The sequence below is a fragment of the Felis catus genome, chromosome D1, assembly GCF_018350175.1.
Source record: "Felis catus isolate Fca126 chromosome D1, F.catus_Fca126_mat1.0, whole genome shotgun sequence".
In the NCBI taxonomy this organism is placed as follows: Eukaryota; Metazoa; Chordata; class Mammalia; order Carnivora; family Felidae; genus Felis; species Felis catus.
This window is the reverse complement of record NC_058377.1, coordinates 38018085-38041166: the sequence shown is the minus strand read 5'-3', so window position 1 is coordinate 38041166 and position 23082 is coordinate 38018085.

The window sequence follows — 23082 nt, the reverse complement described above, 5'->3', positions numbered from 1 at the left end:
AATACATAAACATTTTTTTTAACAAAGAAGAAATATGCTAGAAAGAACTTGACCAATTAAAAAGTATAAACTGAAGTGAAAATGGAGGTAGTTGAAGTCCTCTTTCAATCTCTCCTATTAAATGGTTAACTTGAGATCTTCCCGAAAGTAATTTTCTTATTTGAAATCTAGGCCAGAGTTTCTCAAGTTCTCTCTGAGAAGAACCAATGTTTTGTTTTTAATTTCCAAGCCATCATCAACTAATGCTCTTTTTAAAATATAAGAAAATTGATTACTGGATAAATGAAACTTGAGCAAAAGCTGAAGGCACGCAAAATACAAGGCCAAATTATTTTTCTTACATTTAACAGATACGAAATTACTTCATAAAAGTTGCATGAATGTTTCTAAACAGGTATTCTCAATTCTACTCTCATCTCATGGACAGTCAATAAATAGTTCGTGTATTTGAGTAGCACTGATTTGGATCTATAGGCTTGTTGCCTGTCAGCTTATCAAATCAGAATAAGGAAATAAACCTCTTGAGATAGTAAAATGGTGGGTTAGGAATGGACAAGTAGAGGGATTCTTCTCTTAAAACACACATGCCAAAAAAAAAAAAGCATAATCCTGAGATCAAGCATGCATAATTCTTATAATTATTTATATTTAATCTTTTTATTCCTTTGGTTTAGAGAGTTCCACTTCTAGTATGGAGAAGTAAGCTTCTAACAGATTGACCTTTCCACAGATAACAGCTGGAAACTCCAGACAATAAAACAACACCCTGAGGAGTAAAGAGACTGGACAGAAGTACACAGAAGCAAAATGCATAGGAAGTGACCAGTACAGAGTGCTTTTCCATTTTGAGTGGCTTTGACCTATGGACAAACCAGAATTGTGGTGTGGTACAAGGTGGCAAAAATTCACATAGAAAGCCTGCTATCTTGGGGTGTCTGTGTGGCTCAGTCGGTTGAACACTGACTTTAGCTCAGGTCTTGATCTCAAGGTTCATGAGTTCCAGCCCTGCATTGGGCTCTGTGCTGACAGCTTGGAGCCTGGAGCCTGCTTCAGATTCTGTGTTTCCCTCCCTCTCTGCCCCTCTCCTGCTTGTGCTGTTTCTCTCTCTCAAAGATAAATAAACATTAAAAAAATATTAGAAAGAAAGAAAGAAAGAAAGAAAGAAAGAAAGAAAGAAAGAAAGAAAGAAAGAAAGAAAGAAAGAAAGAAAGAAAGAAAGAAAGGGAGAAAGGAAGGGAGAAAGGAAGGAAGAAAGAAAGAGAAAGCAAGAAAGCCTGCTATCTTTCTGGCCTGAGGAACCAAGAGAAGGGAGCCCAGGGCAGCTAGAGAATGAGGGAGGAGATCCAAAAACCAGAACCAGAGAACTTTAAACTCTGTTTATAAACTGAGACAATCCTTGGCTAAGCCCTAATTCATTTTGAATAACAAAGGCAGAATGCAAAGAGCTACTATAAACTAACTTAAAATAGAATATCCTTCTACCAGATAAAAGAACTGAAGCAAGATTTGAGCTGTTACCCACTATACACAAGTCAAAATTTTCAATTTTAAGCTAAGTTAATTTCTTGCTAAACAAAAGCATCAATAGTTTACACAGAAATAAAACCAAATCCAGAGACGCCAAAACAACATTCATAATGTCAAGTACAAAGTTTAAAATTATTTGGCATAAGGGACACAGTCTATTGAGTGTCAGACTTGATTTTCACCTCAGGCCATCATCCCAGAGCTATGGGATCAAGCCCCACTTGGGCTCCATGCTGAGCATAGAGCCTAGTTGAGATTCTCTCTCTCTCCCTCTCTCTCCCTCTCTCTCCCTCTCTCTCCCTCTCTCTCTCTCCCCTCTGTCCCTTTCCCCTGCTCATGCACTCTCTCTCAAATAAAAATAAAAAAATAAAAATAATTACTAGGCACAAAAACTAATAGGAAAATGGAATGTATTCTTAAAGAAAAAGATATTAAAGAGAGGCTAAATTCCAGATGACACATGTATTGGAATTATCAGGCAATGGCTCAAAAGCAACTAATATAACTATGTTCAATAAGGTAAAGGAAAATATACTGTAATCAATGAAAAGATAGTAAAACTCAGCAGGGGAATCATATACATAAAAAAGATCCAAATACAAACTTTAGGAAAAGTACAATACTGAGAAGAAGAAAAAAAAAATTTACTGGCTGGGCTTAATGGCAAAATGGATTTAACAGATAAACATGTCAGAGACCTGAAGACAAATCAATAGAAATTGTCCAATATGAAAAAGAGAGTATTTTTAAAACATCATCATAAAAAATATATATTATCAGAGGCCAAGGGACATGAGGGACAATATCAAAAGATCTAATACGCAAATAATTGGAGTTTTAGAAGAAGTAGAAAATATTAGGCAGAAAAAACTATTTTTTAAAAAAACTATAGTCAAATCCTACCAAATATATCTAACAGCATAAATTTACAGATTCGAGTGCTCAGCAAACACAAAACAGGATAAATACACAGAAAACCATGCCTAGGCACATCATAATTAAACTGCTGAAAACCAAAGATAAAGAGAAACACATCAAAGCAGCAAGAGAGAAATGACACATTACATATGGGGGACTACATTTCTAAGAGTCACAGTTTTCTCAGCAGATATTATGGATGATAGAAAACCGTAGACAAACATCTTTAAAGTACTTAAAGAAGAAAAGTCAAAACAGAATACATCTAGGTTCCACAAAAACATCTTTCAAAGATGATAGTGAAGTACACATTTTCAGGTGAAGTACAGGAGTGCCTGGCTGGCTCAGTTGTTAGAGCATGTGACTCTTGATCTCAAGTTATGAGTTCAAACCCCATGTTGGGCATAGAGTTTACTTAGAAAAACAAAATAGATGAAGGACAATTAAGACAATGTGTTGCCAATAGAAATACAAAATTTGCTAAAGAAAATTCTTCAGGCTAAAGAGAAATGATACCAAAGGTAACTTGGACATTCAAAAGGAAGATAAAAAATGGAAAATATTTGGGGAGCCTGGGTGGCTCAGTTTGTTGAGTGTCCGATTTCAGCTTAGGTCATGATCTCATGGTTCATGGGTTCAAGCCCCTTGTCAGGCTCTGAGCTGACAGCTTGCTCAGAGCCCGGAGACTGCTTCCAAGTCTGTGTCTCCTTCTCTCTCTGCCCCTCCCCCACTCATACACTGTCTCATTCTGTCTCTCAAAAATAAATAAATGTAAAACAAATGGGAAATATTTAGGTAAATGTAAGAATATTTTCCCTTTTAATTTCTTTAAAATGTATAAGACTGTTTAAAGTGAAAATTACACTTTCTGTGGAGTTTGTAATGTATGTGTATGTAATACATATGAAAATTAGAGCATAACGTTTGTCAAGGATTCATTGTAAATGGAACTAAATAATTGCAAAGTTTGTATATTTTATGTGAAGTGGTTCAGCATGAATTCTAAGCAATCTTATTGTTAAGGTATTATTTTTATCTCTATTTTATAGATGAAAAAAATTCTGAAGCCTTGGAAGTTTAAATATCAAGGTCACACAAAGCAGAATGGGACTGGAGTTTAGGGCTACTTCACTCTGATGCCCATCTTCTTAATCACACTATGCTGTGATTCTTCATGAAAAATTCATGCAATTCTCATGACAATCCTTTCAGTTAAATGTTGATTAGGGATTGGCCATAAACTTTCCTTTGCTATTGTGTACTTCTATAAGCTTCTTAGTTAAATTCCTCTTTAGTCTGGAAGTCTAGTTTTAATTTGGAGTTTTAGAACTCACCCACCATATATTTAATGGTCCTCTCCCAGATTTCCAGAACAAATGATGTTGGCAAATTATGCTACTTGAGTAAATCACCCTGTAATCTGTGCATTTTCCCAAGAAAGCTATATTTCATAAATTCATTACAGCAATATAATATGCATGCAAAATCTTTCTTTCTTTCTTTCTTTCTTTCTTTCTTTCTTTCTTTCTTTCTTTCTTTCTTTCTTTCTTTCTTTCTTTCTTCCTTATTTTAATTCCAGTATAGTTAACATACAGTGTTATATTAGTTTCATGTGTACAATATTTGACAATTCTATACTCAGGGCTCATCATAGTAAATATACTCTTAATCTCTTTCACTTATTTCATACATCCTCCCTCCTACTCTCTTCTTTGGTAACCATCAGTTCTTATGGTTAAGAATCTGTGTTTTGGGGGGTGCCTGGGTGGCTTAGTAGGTTGAGCGTTTGACTCTTGATGTTGGCTCAGGTCACAATCTCACAGTTCATCAGATGGAGCCCAGCGTTGGACTCTGTGCTGACAACACGGAGCCGGCTTGGGATCCTCTCTCTCCCTCTCTCGCTACCCTTCCCTCCACTCTCTCAAAATAAACAAATAAACCTTTAAAAGAAAGTCTGTGTTGTGATTTGTCTCCTTTTTTCCTTTGTTCATTTGTTTTGTTTCTTTTTTTTAATTTTTTTAATCTTTATTTATTTCTGAGAGAGAGAGAGAGAGAGAGAGAGACAGAGTGTGAGCAGAGGAGGAACAGAGAGGAGACACAGAATCTGAAGCAGGCTCCAGGCTCTGAGCTGTCAGCACAGAGCCCGATGCAGGGCGTGAACTCACGAACTGCAAGATCATGACCTGAGCTGAAATTGGATGCTCAACCAACTGAGCCACCCAGGCGCCCCCATTTGTTTTGTTTCTTAAACTCCACATATGAGTGAAGTCATATAGTACCGTCTTTCTCTGACTGACTTATTTCACTTAGCATTATATTCTCTAAATCCGTCCAAGTTGTTGCAAATGGCAAGATTTCATTCTTTTTATGGCTGAGTAACATTCCATTATATATATATAATGAAATATATATATACACATATATGTATACATATATATACATATATGTATATGTACGTATACATATATATACATATATGTATATATACGTATACGTACATATACATATATATACATATACATATATATGTGTGTGTGTGTGTATATATATATATATATATATATATATATATAATTTGGCTATTATAAATAATGCTGCAATAAACAGAGGGGTACATATATCTTTACAAATTAGTGTCTTTGTATTCTTTGGGTAAATACCCAGGAGCAGAATTTTTGGATCATATGGTAATTCTATTTTTAATTTTTTGAGGAAACTCCATACGGTTTTCCACAGTGGGTGCACCAGTTTGCATTTTCACCAACAATCCACAAGGGGTCCTTTTTCTCCCCAGCCTTGCCAACACTTATTGTTTTTTGTATTTTTTATTTTAGGTGTGAGGTGATATCGCATTGTGGTTTAGATTTGCATTTCCCTGATAATGAGTCTTGTTGAGCATCTTTTCATGTGTGTATTGGCCATCTGGATGTCCTTTTTAGAGAAATGTCTGTCCATGTCCCCTGCCCATTTTTTAATTAGTTTATCTGTCTTTTGGGTTTTGAGTTTTATATCTTTATATATTTTGGATACTAACTCTTTATTGGATATTTCATTTGCAAATATATTCTTCCATTTAGTAAGCTATTTTTTTTTAGTTTTGTTGGTTTCCTCTGATATGCAGAAGCTTTTTATTTTGATGTAGTCACAATAGTTTATTTTTACTTTTATTTCTTTTCCCTGAGGAGACATATCTAAAAAAATGTTGCTACAGCTAATGCCAGACAAAGTACTGCTTGTGTTCTCTTCTAGGATTTTTATGGTTTCAGGTCTCATATTTGGGTCTTTAACCCATTTTGAATTTATTTTGGGGTATGGCATAAGAAAAGGGTCCAGTTTCATTCTTTTGCATGCAGCTGTCCAGTTTCCCCAACACTATTTGTTGAAGAGACTGTCTTTTTCCCATTGCATATTCTTGCCTCCTTTGTTGAAAATTAACCATATAATCATGGGTTTATTTCTGGGCTCTCTATTCTGTTCCATTTATCTATGTGTCTATTTTTGTGACTTTGCCATTCTGTTTTGATTACTATAGCTTTGTAGTATATCTTGAAATCTGGGATTGTGATATTTCCAGTTTTGTTCTTCTTTTTCAAAATTGCTTTGGCTTTGGGGAGTCATTATGGTTCCCTACAGATTTTAGGATTATTTGTTGTAGTTTTGTGAAAAAAAAGCTGATTGTTATTTTGATGGGGATTCCATTAAATCTGTAGATTGCTTTCAATAGTATAACAATTTAATAATATTTGTTCTTCCAATCCATAAACATTGAATATCTTTCCATTCGTTTGTGACATCTTCAATTGCTTCATCATTATTTTATAGTTTTCAGAGTATAGGTCTTTCACCTCCTTAGTTAAGTTTATTCCTAGGTATTTTATTATTTGTGGACCAAATGGGATTGATTAATTTCTCTTCCTTCTACTTCATTATTAGTGTATAGAAATGCAACCGATGTCTGTATATTGATTTTGTATCCTGCAACCATACTGAATTCATTTATCAGTTCTAGTAGTTTTTGGTGGACTCTTTAGGGTTTCCTGTATATAGTATCATATCATCTGCAAATAGGAAAGTTTTACTTCTTCCTAACCAATATTAAATGCCTTTTATTTATTTTTGTTGTCTGATTGCTGTGGCTAGAGCTTTCAGTACTATGTTGAAAGAGATGGTAAGAGTGGGAATGCCTGGCTGGCTCAGTTGGTAGAGCACTCAACTCTTGATTTCAGGGTTGTGAGTTCAAGCCCCATGTTGGACATAGAGTTTACATTAAAAAATAAAATAAATAAATAAATAATTTTTAAGTGGTGAAAGTGAACATCCTTGTCTTGTCCCTGATCTTGGAGGAAAGGGTCTCAGTTTTTTACCATTGAGTCTGATGTTCACTGTGGGGTTTTCATATATGGACTTTATTATGCTGAGGTATATTCTCTCAAAACCTACTTTATTGAGGGTTTTTATCATGAATAAATGTACTTTGTCAAATGCTTTTCCTGTATCTATGAAAATAATTGTATGGTTTTTATTCTTTCTCTTATTGGTGTGATATATCATGTTGGTTGATTTTTGTGAATATTGAACCACTCTTGCATCCCAGGAATAAATCCCACTTGATCAAGATCAAGACTTTTTAATGTATTGTTGGATTCAGTTTGCTAATAATTTGTTAAGGATTTTGCATGCATGCTTATTAGAGATATTGGCCTGTAGTTCTCTCTTTGTCTCTCTCTCTTTCCTCTTTTCTTTCCTTTCCTTTTCTTTTTTTTTTTTTTTTTTTTTTTTTTTTTTTTTTTTTTAGTGCTTTTGTCTGGGTTTGGTATTAGGGTAATACTGGCTTCATAAAATGAATTTGGAAGTTTCCTTTCGTCTTCTGTATTTTGGAATAGCTTGAGGAGAATAGTATTTAATTTTTTGGAAGACGTCAGCTGTGAAGCCATCTGGTCCAGGACTTTTATTTGTTGGGAGTTTTTCTGTTGGTGGTGGTGTTTTGTTTTGTTGTTGTTGTTGTTGTTGTTGTTGTTGTTTTTAGTTTTTAATTTTAGGTAAGCTCCACACCAAACATGGGGCTCAAACTCATGACCCTGAGATTAAGAGTCACATGCTCTGCTGACTGAGCCAGCCAGCCACCCCTGTTGGGAGTTTTTTGATTACTGATTCAATGTCATTGCTGGTAATCAGTCTGTTCAAATTTTCTATTTCTTCCTGATTCCGTTTTCAAAGATTATATGTTTCTAGCAATTTATCCATTTCTTCTAGGTTGTCCAACTTGTTGGCATGTAATTGTTCATAATATTTTCTTATAATTCTTTATATTTCTGTGGTATCAGTTGTTATTTCTCCTTTATTATTTCTGATTTTTATTTGAGTCCTCTGTTTTTTTGGATGAGTCTGGCTAAAGATTTAACATTTTTATTGATCTTTTCAAAGAACCAGCTCCTGGTTTATTGATCTGTTCTATTATTTTTTTTAATTTCTATTTCATTTATTTCTCCTCTAATCTTTCTTGTTTCCTTTCTTCTACTGGTTTTGGGTTTTGTTTGTTTTTCTTTTTCTAGGTTGTTTGAGATTTTTCTTGCTTCTTGATATAACCCTGTATTGCTATAAACTTCCCTCCTAGGAGCACCTGGGTGTCTTAGTTGGTTAAGCATTCAACTCTTGATCTCAGTTGAGGTCTTGATCTCAGGGTGGTGAGTTCAAGCCCTGCATTGGGCTCCATGCTGGGTGTGAAGCCTACATACAAACATAAAAAAAAAAAAAAAAAAAGAAAAGAAAAGAAAGATAAAAGAAAAACTTCCCTCTCTTAGAACAGCTTGAGATACCTTCATTCTGAAGAGCAGAAAGTTTGCACATGCACAATATACTCCAGGTACTTCTGCAAGGCAGAGAATAAGTTCAGGCCAGCCTCAAGTAAGTGCAATAGTTTCCTGGATATGATACCAAAAGCACAGGCAACAATGAAAATAGATAAATGGGGGACACCTGGATGGCTCAGTCGGTTGAGCATTTTATTTCGGCTCAGGTTACGATCTCATGGTTCGTGAGTTCAAGCCCTGTGTCAGGCTCTGTGCTGATGGCTCAGAGCCTGTAGTCTGATTTGGATTCTGTGTCTCCCTCCCTCTCTGTTCCATCCCCGCTCACATGCAGTCTCTCTCTCAAAATAAATAAAGATAAAAGAAAATAGATAAATGGGATGATGTCAAACCTAAAATATTTGTGCTTCAGGGGACACAATCAATAAAGTGCAGACACAACTAATGAAATGGGAGAAAATATTTGCAAATCAATATATAAGATAGGGGCCCCTGGGTGGCTCAGTCAGCTGAGCATCTGACTTCTGCTCAGGTCACAATCTCGTGGTCCTTTGAGTTCGAGCCCCGCGTGGAGATCTGTGCTGACAGCTCAGAGCCTGGAGCCTGCTTCGGATTCTGTGTCTCCCTTTCTCTCTGCCCCTCCCCCACTCATGCTCTGTCTCTCTGTCAAAAATAAATAAACATTAAAAAATTAAAATATATATATATATATATATAAGATAAATGACATATATCCATAATACATAAAGGACACTTAACAATTCAACACCAAAAAAATCAAATAACTGTATTAGAAAATGGGCATAGGACTTGAATAGACATTTTTGCAAAGATGATAAACAAATGGCCAATAAGCACAAGAAAAGAAGCTCAACTTCACTAATCATTGAAAAAATGCGAATCAAAACCATAATGGAATACTGTTTGACACCCATTAGGATGGCTTCTATCAAAAACTCCCCCCAAAAAGGAAGTATTGATGAAGATATGGAGAAATTGGAATCCTGTGTACTGTTGGTGCACTGCTATAATGGTGCAACTGCTATGGAAAATGATATTTGAGGCTCCTCCAAAAAATTAAAAATAGAACTACCATATGATCCACTATCCCACTTCTTGGTATATATGCAAAAGAATTTAAAGCAAGGTCTCAAAGTGTTATTTGTACAATATGTTCATAGCAGCACTTTTTACAATAGCCAAGAGGTGGAAGCAACCTAAATGTCCATCAAAAGATGAATGGATAAACAAAATGTGGTAAATACATTCAATGGAAAATTATTAAAAAGAAAGGGAATTCTGTCACATGCTACAATATGGATGAGCCTTTGGGATATTATGCTAAATGAAACAAGCCATTCACAAAAAGATAATACTATATGAGTCCACTTATACAAGGTAATCAAAGTGATCAAACTCTTAGAGACAAAGAGTAGAAGGGTGGTTTCCAGGGGTAGCAGGGAAGGAAAAAGAGAGTTACTGTTTAATGGGTATAGCATTTCAGTTATGCAGGATGAAAAGATTTTTTTATATACAACAATAAGTTGTATATAGTTACCGCTACTCTACACTTAGGAGTGGTTAAGATAGTAAGTGCATGTACTTTTTACCACAAAAATAAATAAATAAGAGTATAACTATCGTATGATCCATATTCTATCATATCCAAAAGAATTGAAAGTATGTCCATCACTTAATTTTATGATATTGGTCCAGAAGTTGCACACCTGAATTCAGCTCTTATCTGATTGGCCAGAACTTAGTCACGGTCCATCCCACTGTAAGAGAAGATTAGAAATACAATGTTTAGATATGTGTCTCTATTCAATTTCTATTGCTGTGTAGCAAATTATCATCAATTTAGCAGCCTAACATGAAACATTTATTTATTATCACAGTTTCTGTGGATCAGGCAATCTTGGCAAGATTTCACTTGGTCCTCTGGTCAGGATCTCATCAGGCTGAAATCAAGGTGTTAGCCAGGCTGTGTTCTCCTCTGGAGGCTTGACTGGAAGAATCTATTTCCAAGATAATTCAGATTGTTGCAAAATCCCTCTGGCTTTGCTGTGTAATGCAAGCTAATCACATGAGTAAAAGTCCATCACATTCACGCATCCTGCCACACTCAGGGGGAGGGGAATACATAGGGTATGCATAATTTTTGAAAACACAGACTTTCTTTTTTTAAGTTTATTAATTTATTTTGAGGGAGAAAGAGAGTGGGGGAGGGGCAGAAAGAGAGGGAGAGAGGATCTCAAGGAGGATCCACGCTCTTAGTGCAAAGCTTCATGTGGGGCTGGATCTCAGGAACAGTGAGATCATGATCTGAGTCCCCTGGGGGGCTTGATCTCAGGAACCATGAGATTATGACCTGAGCCAAAATCAGGAGTCAGATGCTTCACTGACTGAACCACCAAGGCACCCCAAGAAAGAGTCTCTTAAGCAAGACAGGAAACTAGAAACCAAAAAGAAAAAGGAAAACACTAACAAACTTGATTATATAAATACATCATTTGTTTCTGGTGACTGAAGCCATAAACAAAGATAAAAGAAAGTTGATGGACTGGACATACTAAAAAAAAAGGAAAAAAATGAACATGAGATAAGGAAGGCAACAACTCAGTGGAAAAATGGACAGAGAACACACAAAAAAAAATTGATGAAAAAATGCAATTAGCCAATAATATATACCTCACTGATAATGGTGGAGATGACAATTAAAATAGCAATGACTGGGGCACCTCAGTGGCTCGGTCGGTTGAGCGTCTGACTTCAGCTCATGATCCTGTGGTTCATGAGTTCAAGCCCCACATCAGGCTCGCTGCTGTCAGGGCAGAGCCCGCTTCAGATCCTCTGTCCCCCTTTCTCTCTCTGCTGCTCCCCTGCTTGCACTCGCTCTAAAATAAATTTAAAACAGCATAATAAAATAAAATAGCAATGACTTGTTTTTCACTCACAGGACTCATTAATAACAATTAGTGTTTGCAAAAATCCAGAGAAACTCATATCCCACTGGAGAACATATAGTTGGCACAGCCTTATTTGGAGGATTTTTTTGGCAGTATCTATTAAAATAAATAATATGGGGGCGCCTGGGTGGCTCAGTCGGTTAAGCGTCCGACTTCAGCTCGGGTCACGATCTCGCGGTCTGCGAGTTCGAGCCCCGCATGGGGCTCTGGGCTGATGGCTCGGAGCCTGGAGCCTGTTTCCGATTCTGTGTCTCCCTCTCTCTGCCCCTCCCCCATTCATGCTCTGTCTCTCTCTGTCTCAAAAATAAATAAACGTTAAAAAAATTTTTTTTAAATAAAATAAAATAAATAATATGTCTTTGATTCAGACATTTGACTTATTACACACACATAGCTTAACTGTCCATTATAGAGTACCACACTACTAAGCAGCTATCCAGATCTCCAGGACACATTGTTAAACAAAAACAAACAAAAATTGTCAACTAAAATATATCTGATTGATACGTATTTAGAAAAAATTGAATACATTTAAATTCATGAGTATAAATACATATTAAAAGGTCTGTAAGGGTGCCTGGGTGGCTCAGTCGGGTAGGTGTCCAACTCTTGATTTTGACTCAGGTCATGATCTCATGGTCATGGCTCGAGACCCACATCAGGCTCCATGCTGAGTGTGAAGCTTGCTTAAGATTCTCTCTCTCCTTCTCTTTCTTCCCTTCCCCATCCCTGCAAAAAAAAAAAAAAAAAAGATCTGCAAGAACAAGTATCAAATTAGTAATCCTTATCATCTCTTGGAAAGGAAAATTGGTTGGATTGGGGAAGGTAAGTGTGAAAAGAAATTTTAACTTTCTACTGTATATATTTTTATATGTCATAAACTTTTAATATCAAGCATATGTTTATGTAAGTTGAAAAGCAGTGAAAATAAAGAAGCAAATGTATTATAAAGGTACCCATAAATAACCTTTAATAATAATAATAACAATTAAGTGATGTGAAACATTACTATAACAAACAATTCTCTAAGCTCTTTTATATTACATTATCTTTATATTGATTGTATGTATATATCTTTTAGACAATATTATCACACTTTGTCTTTACAACACTCCAGTGAGGTATGTAAGTAGGTAAATATTATTACCCTCATTTTATGGTTGGGGAAATATTCTTTTTTAAAATAATTTTTCATGTTTATTTATTTTTGAGAGAGAGAGAGCAGGGGAGGGGCAGAGAGAGAGGGACACAGAATCTGAAGCAGGCACCAGGCTCTGAGCTGTCAGCGCAGCCTGATGCGGGGCTCAAACCCATGAACCATGAGATCATGACGTGAGCCTAAGTCAGATACCTAACTGACTAAGCCACCCAGGTGCCCCTATAGCTGAGGAAGTATTGTTGAGTAATTTGCCATACTTTGTATTATTGTATTTACTGGAAGTCCAGTTTTCCCTCATCATGAGATAGAGGCAATCTAAAGAGTCTGTAATATAAGTATAGTTTGTTGAAGTTCATGCACAAAAGACAGGCATGTGGCGTTAGTGCATTTTGCAGGGTTTTCAAAATTATATCAATACGACTGACTGATAATTTTCAAGAAAACCAAGACAATTAGAATAATCTTGGGATCGTGATATAATTAAATAAATAAAAAATAAAGGTACTTTATAAACAACACAATGCTATGCAAATAGTGATTATTATAGTGGCAGCACATGGTTTAACAGGGCTAGAAAACCTAAGCAGAATCCTGGCTTTATACTTCCTACATGTGTGAATTCAGAGTAGTCATCTAATCTCTCTGAGCTCCTGTAAAATGTAGCTCAGATTCTTTGTTCTCCCTGCCGTCTTCCTCCATTATGTGCATGTGACTGCACACACATACACATCAGAATGTGAAAATTAACTGAGATGATACATGTAAAAGCATCCAGGATGGTGCCTGGCACGTTATACATGTTTTACAAGTGGTAGTTCTCTGTGTAATTCATTAAAAAAATAAAGACACATATAGCATGGGTCACATGAAAGAACAGAGACTGAAGATTCCCGGCAGTTTGGCAGTTAATTGAAGACCCCAGCGTGTAGAGTTTTCTAGTGACCTTGGAGACATATTAAACAATATCAATAGACTGGACTATCTGAAAATCCATTTAAAAAAATCTCTACGTTTGAATCTATTAATCTCATATTTTCAGATAATATAATCTCTATGATTGTGATTTAATCTAGCAACTGTCACTTTTACATTGAGTACGTTAAATTGTCAGTTTGATCGCGGTTGCTAAACTACACGCCTGTGGACATGTTGCCTTCTGTTTTTGATTCATTAAAATTACTTTTGCATTCGTGGCATTTTCATGACTGCTTGATATATTACTTCAGGCATTGGGAAGCAGATAAAAGATTTCTGGCATCTTGGGAAGGATGAATTTGTCCTGGAAGAGATTACATCTTGATGTATTGTTATTGAATCTCCTGGAAAATGTTGTATGAACTGTCAAGCTTTGGTACCAGTTTTCAGTGTCTAATGTTAGGTATCTAATGTACATCACATTTATGTGGTGTGGGTTGCTTGTATGTACTCTCAAGGTCATCTACTGCCCTTCTGCTCCAACTCCTGGTAACTGTAGGGGGTGTTTGAGAACAACCACCTCCTCCTGACTTTAAATAAAGTTTGCGTTTGGGACTGAAAACTGATCAAAAACCTACTTGTCTTCACTAAGGGCCGCAATCACTTTGAAACATTCAGATTTGAAGATAAAATGGGGTCAAAATAACGTGACATTTCTTTTCAATTCTTACGGTCTTATCAGAGCCAGATGATTTTGACATCTCTTTGTTATCAACTTTTCTATCCTCCTATTAATGTTCTCACACCTCCTTCAAATCTTTGTTCAAATGTCTCCTTCTCGAGACCTACCTTGAATATCCTTTTAAAACTACATATACACCCTTAGATTCATATCTCCCTTATCCTCTTCTAATTTTTTTCTTGCCACTTATTACCTTCTGCTTGCCATATCCTTTCCTTATTTACTCTGTTGTTATTATCTGTCGCCTTCAGTTAGGAATCCTTGTTGGTTTTGCCTACTGATAGGTCCCAAGCACAGAAGAGTGCTTAGTACAAAGTGGGCATTCAATAAATAAATATTTGAATGAATAAATAAATGCATGTGTCTCATAGGTTCCCCTAAGAAAATTCTTGATCTGATTTGGTAAGTACTTGTGAGAACACAAGAAAAAGTGTTATTCACTTTTAACAGTGTTTTGGGTGAGTGATGACTTTATGAAGAATATGTTCTCTTGGCAGAATAGGTTTGTATTCTTCTTCCAGGCAATCTGTCCACCACTAGGTTTAAGTCTAAAATACATGTTCATTTCTTTGTAATACTTTCACATTATTCATGATTTATAATACCCCTATATTTCAAGATATAACATCTGTGCGGTACAACAAAGAGGAAAAAACTAACAACATTCTTTGTGTTACCCAAATAGAGATCTTCGGATCTCTGGGTATAAATTCCAAAGCTTGGATTCTATCACCACAATGTGTTGTTAAATGTTACTCATAGACTCTGAAAGGCTTAAGGCAAATTAAATACTGACTTTTTTTTTTTAATTAAGAAGCGGAGTAATAGGAAATCTCAAAACCAAAACCAAAATAAAACAGCGACCTGCTTAGAAGCAATTTAATGACAGAGAAGAAACACCAGCAAAACGTGCCCCCACAACACCCCAGCATTTCAGAGCTATAGTTTGAAAATATGGAGAATTTATATATGTGATCCCAGGTCAGCAAGGCTTATGTAGAGGAAACTCGCAGAAGTGAAATTGAGGGGAAAAAGAGAGATGAGCGCAAATAGGTTGGAGGGAGGTTAATCGTGAAGTGTGCCTTCAGGAGGAGTTGTACAAGGCCAAATCTATTTAGTTAAACTCTCAGAATACAATTTCAGGTTTAATAAACGTATTCCTTACTGAAACCAGATTTGCTAGGAATATTCGAACAGGTCTAAAATGATGCAATAGACTTCAGAAACAAGGAACCCAAGCTAAAAAGGGAAACAAAGGATTTTGACTTAATAATCCATGTTTTCTCCAGAATAAAGGAATCCACTGCATAGCTGCCCTCTTTGCATTTATTTTTATAAATATTTATCAAAGCCCTACTTTTTTTTGCAAAGGTTGTGAGGTGGTATATAACAAAGGTACATGAAATTTAAACAAACAGGATGGCAAAAAAGGACCAAAAAAATTATACAAAAAGAACCTTACAAGAACCTTAAAAGTTTCTCTTAAATAAACTTTAGATTTGGCCCTAAGCCTCCTGGCAGCCATATCTAAAGTAAACGCATAACCAGGTATAACATTCTCATTATCAGAAAGGAGGAATCATGAGTTTTTCAGAAGAGACAGAAGCTGTTTATAGCACTGAATTATACAAGAAATATCTCACTCAAATTTTATAAGGTGATTTATAAAATAACACTCTGAATAGCATTTTTTGCGGTAAGTGCAATAGCTTAGTTTACATGACTATTTCTCATAATAATTTTTAAAATAAAAACGGGTGACATGATCAGAAAAAAGTACAAGTTCCTTTGGGAGCATTGAATGGGGATAATTAGGGATAGGTCTGGGATGCCTCCTGAAGATAATAAAGGAACTTGGGATGTTTTGAGTTATCCAGGTGAGGAAAGGCAGGAAGGGCATAGCCACAGGGCAAACTGTATGTCTGTGCCTTGTTCTTAGAGTACTCTGATGTTCTTGTACTTATGACATAATTAAAGAGTGATTTCTTGTTTATATGAGTAACTCAACAAAAGACGCAGCCACTACCATTCTAGAAACTTCACCTGAGTAATCCCATCTCAAACTACATTTGGCTTGGCTCCTATCAGAAGAGATGAAAATTGGAAAAAAAATTACTCGCAGGTCACACACTAGAATGTGCTCACAGCTTCCCCTGAAACCCTTGCGAGATTCCTAAAATACGAAAAGGTCTCGAGATGGGTTTAGGAAAGCATGGAGTCCTCAAAAGAACACAAATTGGGTCCTTCTTTAGGGGATAATGCTTCATGTTAGAGCTTCAAGTTTCCCTCATTCTGATTCTTGCATTTGAAAACCTCAGTTTATTGATATTATTATTATTATTTGAAAAATATCCTATATTGAATGAGACAATACTCTCCAAACTTCTTTAGTCTCTGTACCACTGTAGTGGTAAGGGAGAGCAAACAAACACATATAATCTCTGGGAAGACTAGTGTCGATCTTGAAGAGAAATCAGTAAAATATCAGGCTTTTATTAATGATCACATACAAAGTATTTTTTCATTACAAACACAAATATATCAATGTCTGCATCTTGTGGAAATGACTACTCTTTCAAAGGCCAGCCAGAATGCACTCTTAGGTTAAATTACATGGGACAGCATTTGCCTAACCATACCGTACGATATCAGTTGGGATTATGTGAAAAAGGTCAAGTGAGTGAGGAAATTCAAGTTTTAAAAGTAAGTTAAACAGTTTTGTCTGCTACAGAAAAATTTCAAAACACCAGTGTCTCATTAAAATGCAGTGTCCCTCTGAAAATGCATTCTAGTACTTTCCAGACTACTTTGACAATGGAAACCTGTCTGCCTATGTGTTGCAAAGCCCCAAAACAGAAGTTCATGAAATACATCTTGGGAAGCACAGTTTCAAGAGGAAGAATTATGCACAGAAGTGGAAAATCTAGCTCTCGAACAGTCTCTACAATCTTTGAATCCAATTGTGTCACTTACCGACTAATAGCAAATACTCATAAAGTGTCTGAGTTTATATTGCAATGGAAAGAGAAGCATCATATCTTTGGGAGAATACAGAGTTAAATGAGCTTTCTTTTTAAAATCTGGACTCTCAGGAATGGAGCACCACATGTTTTAACTTTAAACCTTCACATCGTTTGAATATACTTCCTTGAAGTGAAATATGCCTTGATATGTTTTGTATTTTAAAATAAAAGCAAATGATACTCATATGGAATGTTTTATTTGTTTACTAACTCACACCCAGTATCAGTTAAATTTGGAGATTCAGATTTTTACCTTTTTTTTTTTTTTTTGAGATTACCAGTTTTCCTCGATGTCATAAAGAAAGCCCATGTCACAGCACAAGTGCAAGTAAGTTCTTCAAGAAAGAGAAACTACCATGAAATATGCCAATATTTCATGCTCCAACTGAGACATCTGTGCACACAATTGACATTCAGAACTCCCCAGTACACATTATTTTATAAGCCTTTGCATATTTAGCTTTCAAACTCTATTATTATTGTATTTAAAAGAAGAGAAACTTTTTTTTTTTCAAATATTATCCGCTACCTTTGAAATGCTAAAGTGAGGGCCTTTGAAATGAGTTTTGGAAAAAATCTTGAATAATCCACATCATCATAGATATGTAACACTGAAATGAATTCACTCCGTCACTGCCCTTTAACAGCTGTGTTTCCTCTTATAACCTTTAATTTTAATACTTGCAACTGTGTTATAGTGCAGCTATGGTGGCTCCTCTGTGAATATACTTTCTGGATTAGATAGGGATGCAGAATATTTTTCCATAATAAAGTAGTCATCTGGATCGAATTGTCAAAATCTAATCCTCGCAATGCCACTCCTATTGGTTTTGTGAAATGAACAAAGACATCTACTTTGACACGCTCAGAGCAGGATTAAGACATCCTTCAAACCTTCTGATCATTCCAAAGATTAACAAAAAATTCACTGCCAACTTTAACCAAAAGACCAGATGTAGAATAATCTTCTATTTTTCCAGTGAGTGTTGAAAGGCAGAATTATACAAATGGAGACACACATATATAAATGAGATTTATAGGTCTATCTCTGTCTATATATATTTAGCTTTTCTTCAGTGCTTTGAAAAGTGACATATTGCTTTCAAGTTAGTATAATGAATGAGTAATGAGTAAAACCTACTTTGAAGATTATTTATGTTATATTCACTCATATTGGAGATAATCTTTCTTAATATTTAAGTTTTATAATTTCTTAGGAATAAAAGCTTATTTTTCAAGCATGCATAACCTCTATGCCTTCTATTCTCACCTCCCATTAGGTCCTAAACAAAGCCACACGCAAATCAAAATCTTCAGTTCATTTCCTTAAGGTTTAATAGAGTAGATATCCTCTTACATGGTGTGAATAGAACTGAGAGTTGGTCAGTTAATTTAAGAAAGAAAATAAAATTGGATTAAACAGAAATATATATATATATATATATATATATATATATATATATATGTATACAGACATCACATGGGTACAAATATACATACATTAAATGTTTTGACTTAAAACATGAATTTTAAATGTTTTAACTTATAGCTTATAAAGTGCCTTCATTCATAAATCTTTTGATGTTAGTACCAAGGCGTTTCCTTTTAGTATGGTTTTGCTAATGGGAGGTCTCTGAAGTCTTTCTTACATGAATCGCATACATAATGTATCTTCTGTGATTTCAAGTTCTGATTTCATTAAAATGGAATGAAAACTTAAAACACTTTCAAAGCAATCCGAGTGCAAAATCCCTGTACTTAATGAAAGATTGGTTGATGGACTGCAACTCCCCTTCTGTCTTTCACATAATAATTTGATAGCATTTAAAAATTGTTTATTATGAAACACATCAGATACACAAAGCATAAATAAAAAACCTATGTATCTGTTAAGGAATAATGATACAACAAACACTAGTGTATACACAATCAGATTAAGAAATAGATTATTACCAGTACCTTAAAAGACCTTTTTGTTCCATACCCCAGAGGCTGACTTTTATAATCATTCTCTTGTTTTCCTTTACAGTTTTGCTGTCCCATATATGTTGTTAAATAATATTTTTAGTTTTGCCTTTTAAGACATTTTAAGGGAAGTGGACTAGAGCCATATTTTTCTGTGACTTGCTTCTTCCTCTCAACATCATGCAGATGTGTTTAGCATATTCCCTTCTACTGTAATGTAGCATTCACTTTTATGACTATCTCAACTGACCCATTCCATTGTTGATTGACATTTTCATTTTGTTTTAGTTTACTTGCCCCTGAAGTAGATCCTAAGACAAAGATTTGGGTTTAAGTAGCTTATTTAGAAGGTGATACTGGGAAGCACTGGGAAGGAGTGAGGAAGTAAGACCCAGAAAGAAGAAAGGTGTCTGTTAATGATCTGGTTATTGCTATGTGGGCTTGTTCTTGCCAGGACCTCTGAAAGACAGTGTAAAACACACATCAGATTTATCCACTAAGGGAGGAGGAAGCTAGAGCATTTATCCTCCAAACGGAGTTGGAGTCATCCCTGCACAACAATTCGTTTGTCATCCCTGGCACATTAATGCCCTGCCACGTCCCACCAATGGGCAGAGTAAGCTGAGGTTGCCCCCAGGCAGAGATAGGCAGGAAGCATTCATCCTGTACAGAAACTCTCCAGGATAGGTTAAGTGAATATAGGTGGAATGAACCCTTTTTGGATCTGCTACAATGCACCCCTTGTACCACTCAGATCCACTCAAGCTCCACTAATGTTTACTTTATCCTGTCACTAATTTTTTGAGGTTCAAGATACGGGTCCTTGAAAAAGGGAGTAGACCTTGCTTGTGTGGTTGGTCCTAAAGCTGTAAGTGATACTCACCAGGTCCTTTAACCACCTATTGTAGATTTCTCTTGGTATGCTAGAAATGCTCTTGGATGCTTGCTTGGTAGGATGACCTTGTCCTTCATCTTTGGGGGAACTGAATCTTTGGTAATCATACTTTTTTCAAGACTAGATTGTTGCAATTGCCTATGTGCTGATATCATTGGGTGTGGAAGCAGCAAGAGATACCCTAACAAATTCCTCAGCATTATATAAAATTGAAGACATTATAATATAGAATCTTCCTGGCTAAGAACATGGATAATTTTCTATTTATTTGGTCTTTAAAATTTTTTTAAATAGAATTTGTCAATGTTATTCATGTACAACTTCATATATATACATAGATATTTCTCTCATATATATATTATTTGTATATATATCTCTTAGATTTCTAAATTGCTTTTGATGTTATCAATGACATGTTTTTCAAGTTACACTTTTTAATGGTGGTGTATAAAAATTGCTTTTATGTATTGATTTAGTATCAAGAAAACTTGTTGGATTCTTTGGGAGTTTTCTAAATGGATAGCCATATCAATCTGTGATTATTCAAATAATATTTGTTTTGGTTCTTCCCATGCAATTTTTGTGAATTTTATTTCTTTTTCTTGTTTTACTGCACTAAATAGACTGAGTAGAAGTGATGATAGTGGGCGTCTTTGTCTTATTCCTATCAATTTTTAAATTTTTTTTTCAACGTTTATTTATTTTTGGGACAGAGAGAGACAGAGCATGAACGGGGGAGGGGCAGAGAGAGAGGGAGACACAGAATCGGAAACAGGCTCCAGGCTCCGAGCCATCAGCCCAGAGCCTGATGCGGGGCTCGAACTCACGGACCGCGAGATCGTGACCTGGCTGAAGTCGGATGCTTAACCAACTGCGCCACCCAGGCGCCCCTCAATTTTTAAATATTAAACCAAATTTGTACTTCTGGGAGAGACCCAACTTAGTCATAATGTACTGTGTTTTTTATATACTACTGGATTGTGTCAGCTAAAATCTGGTTTAAAACTATGTTCATGAGTGTGGTTAGTCTGTAATTTTCTATCATGTGCCATCCATCTATGTCTTGTTTAGATATCAAGGGGTTCTGCCAGCTTTAAAAAATAAGTTGGAAAGTATTACTTTTTTCTCAATTTTATGGAAAAATGCACATAAGACTAGACATCACTATTCTTTGACTATTTAGTAGCTAGGCTGCTTTGTCCTGCTGTTTTCCTTATACCAAGATGTTGAACAAGTATCTTGTTAACATTATCAGGTCACCCAAATTCTCTTTTTTCTTAAGTCAGTTTTGGTGAGCTGTGTTTTGTGGTAATAACCACTAAATTTTCAAATTTATTGCCATAAATTTATTCACAGTATCCTATCATCTGTTTAATCCTTACAGATTTAATAATTGTGTTTCTTTCTAATTCCTAATACTATTTTTTCCTTTGGTCAGTCTCTCCAGTAGTTGTTAATTTAAAGAACCAACTTTTGGCTTTGCTAATTTCTCTCAATTGTATGTTTGTTTCTTCTATTTTTAATTACTCTTTTCTATTTTTATTATTTACCCCCACATTCTTTAGATTATCCTGCATTCTTTTTTTAACTCCTCAAGTTGGATTTTAAAAATTCATTCTGAGACTTTTTTCCCAATGAAAAGCAATTAAGGAAATAAACTTTTCTCTCAGAACTCCTTAAGCAGTATACATATTCTATTATTGTTTAATTATAAGCATTTTCTATATTTTCTTACAGTTTTTCATTGTCCCATGAGTTGTATAGATGAGTTTTTTTTTAATTTCCATTTTTGCATTTTTAATTTTTTAATTTCCATTTGATTTTCATGGAGTTTTCCAAATTATCTTTAATTTTTTTTAATTTTATTTTTGAGAGAAAAAGAGAGCATGGGAGGGGCAGAGAGAGAGAGAGAGAGAGAGAGAATCTCAAGCAAGCTCCATGCTGTCAGTACAGTGCCCACTGCAGGGCTTGAACCCATGAACTGTGAGATCATGACCTGAACTGAAATCAAGAGTCTGACGCTTAACAGACTTAGCCACCCACAAAATTTTAAAAGTCATTTCTAACTTACTAATTAGAGGTAGGGAATGTGGTCAGTACAATACTGATCTTTTGAAATGTAACGAGGCTATTTTTTGGCATACAATGTTATCACTTCTCATGAATATTCTATGTATGCTGAAGAATGTTTAGTCTCCATTCTCTAGGGACAATATTTCACAGTGATATTTCTAAACTTCTATTTATTTAATTTTTTTTTCAACGTTTATTTATTTTTTTGGGACAGAGACAGAGCATGAACGGGGGAGGGGCAGAGAGAGGGAGACACAGAATCGGAAACAGGCTCCAGGCTCCGAGCCATCAGCCCAGAGCCCGACGCGGGGCTCGAACTCACGGACCGCGAGATCGTGACCTGGCTGAAGTCGGATGCTTAACCGACTGCGCCGCCCAGGCGCCCCTAAACTTCTATTTATTTTTTTTTTAAATATATTAAAGGTAGGTATTTTATATACGTCTCTTATTTCCCATATCTGAAGTTTTATGAGTCTTCTGCTGGTACCTGTCGCTTATGCCGGTTCTCCCTCATGGTGCTTTGTTTACATATGTGTTGTAATTTCTGATAATGGATCTGATGCTGATTGTCTCTGAAAGTTTGTGGGCATTTTGTGAAGCCTCCGAAGATCAACTGCATTTTTCTTCTGTTTCGTGAGGGTGCACCCTAATAGGGGGAGCACTTCAAATGAAATTCTTGACTCAGGTTTTGTTGTTGTTGAATACACAAATTTTTATGAATATAAATCCAAACTCATATGAATGCTGATTTTTGGCTATATGTTTTCAGGGAAGTATGTTTCCCCTTTGTAACATAACAGGATTTATTTCATTTTCACTCTTCCTCTGTGATGATATTCTTTTAGTCTACCAACTTTTGATAAGGGGTGTTATAATAGAATTTTCACCTTCAACATGCTTTAGTCTGTATATCCTATCCCCCACACCCTGTGAAGTTGTCACAATGCAGGGTCAAGTTCTCCAGAGTTCAACAAACACTGTCAGGGGCAAAGCTATGTCCAACGATTCCTGGTTTCACTTCAATTCTGGGCATGGTATATGTGTTACTTTGGTAGCAACTCACTGGTCTATTTATTATTGTTATTTTAA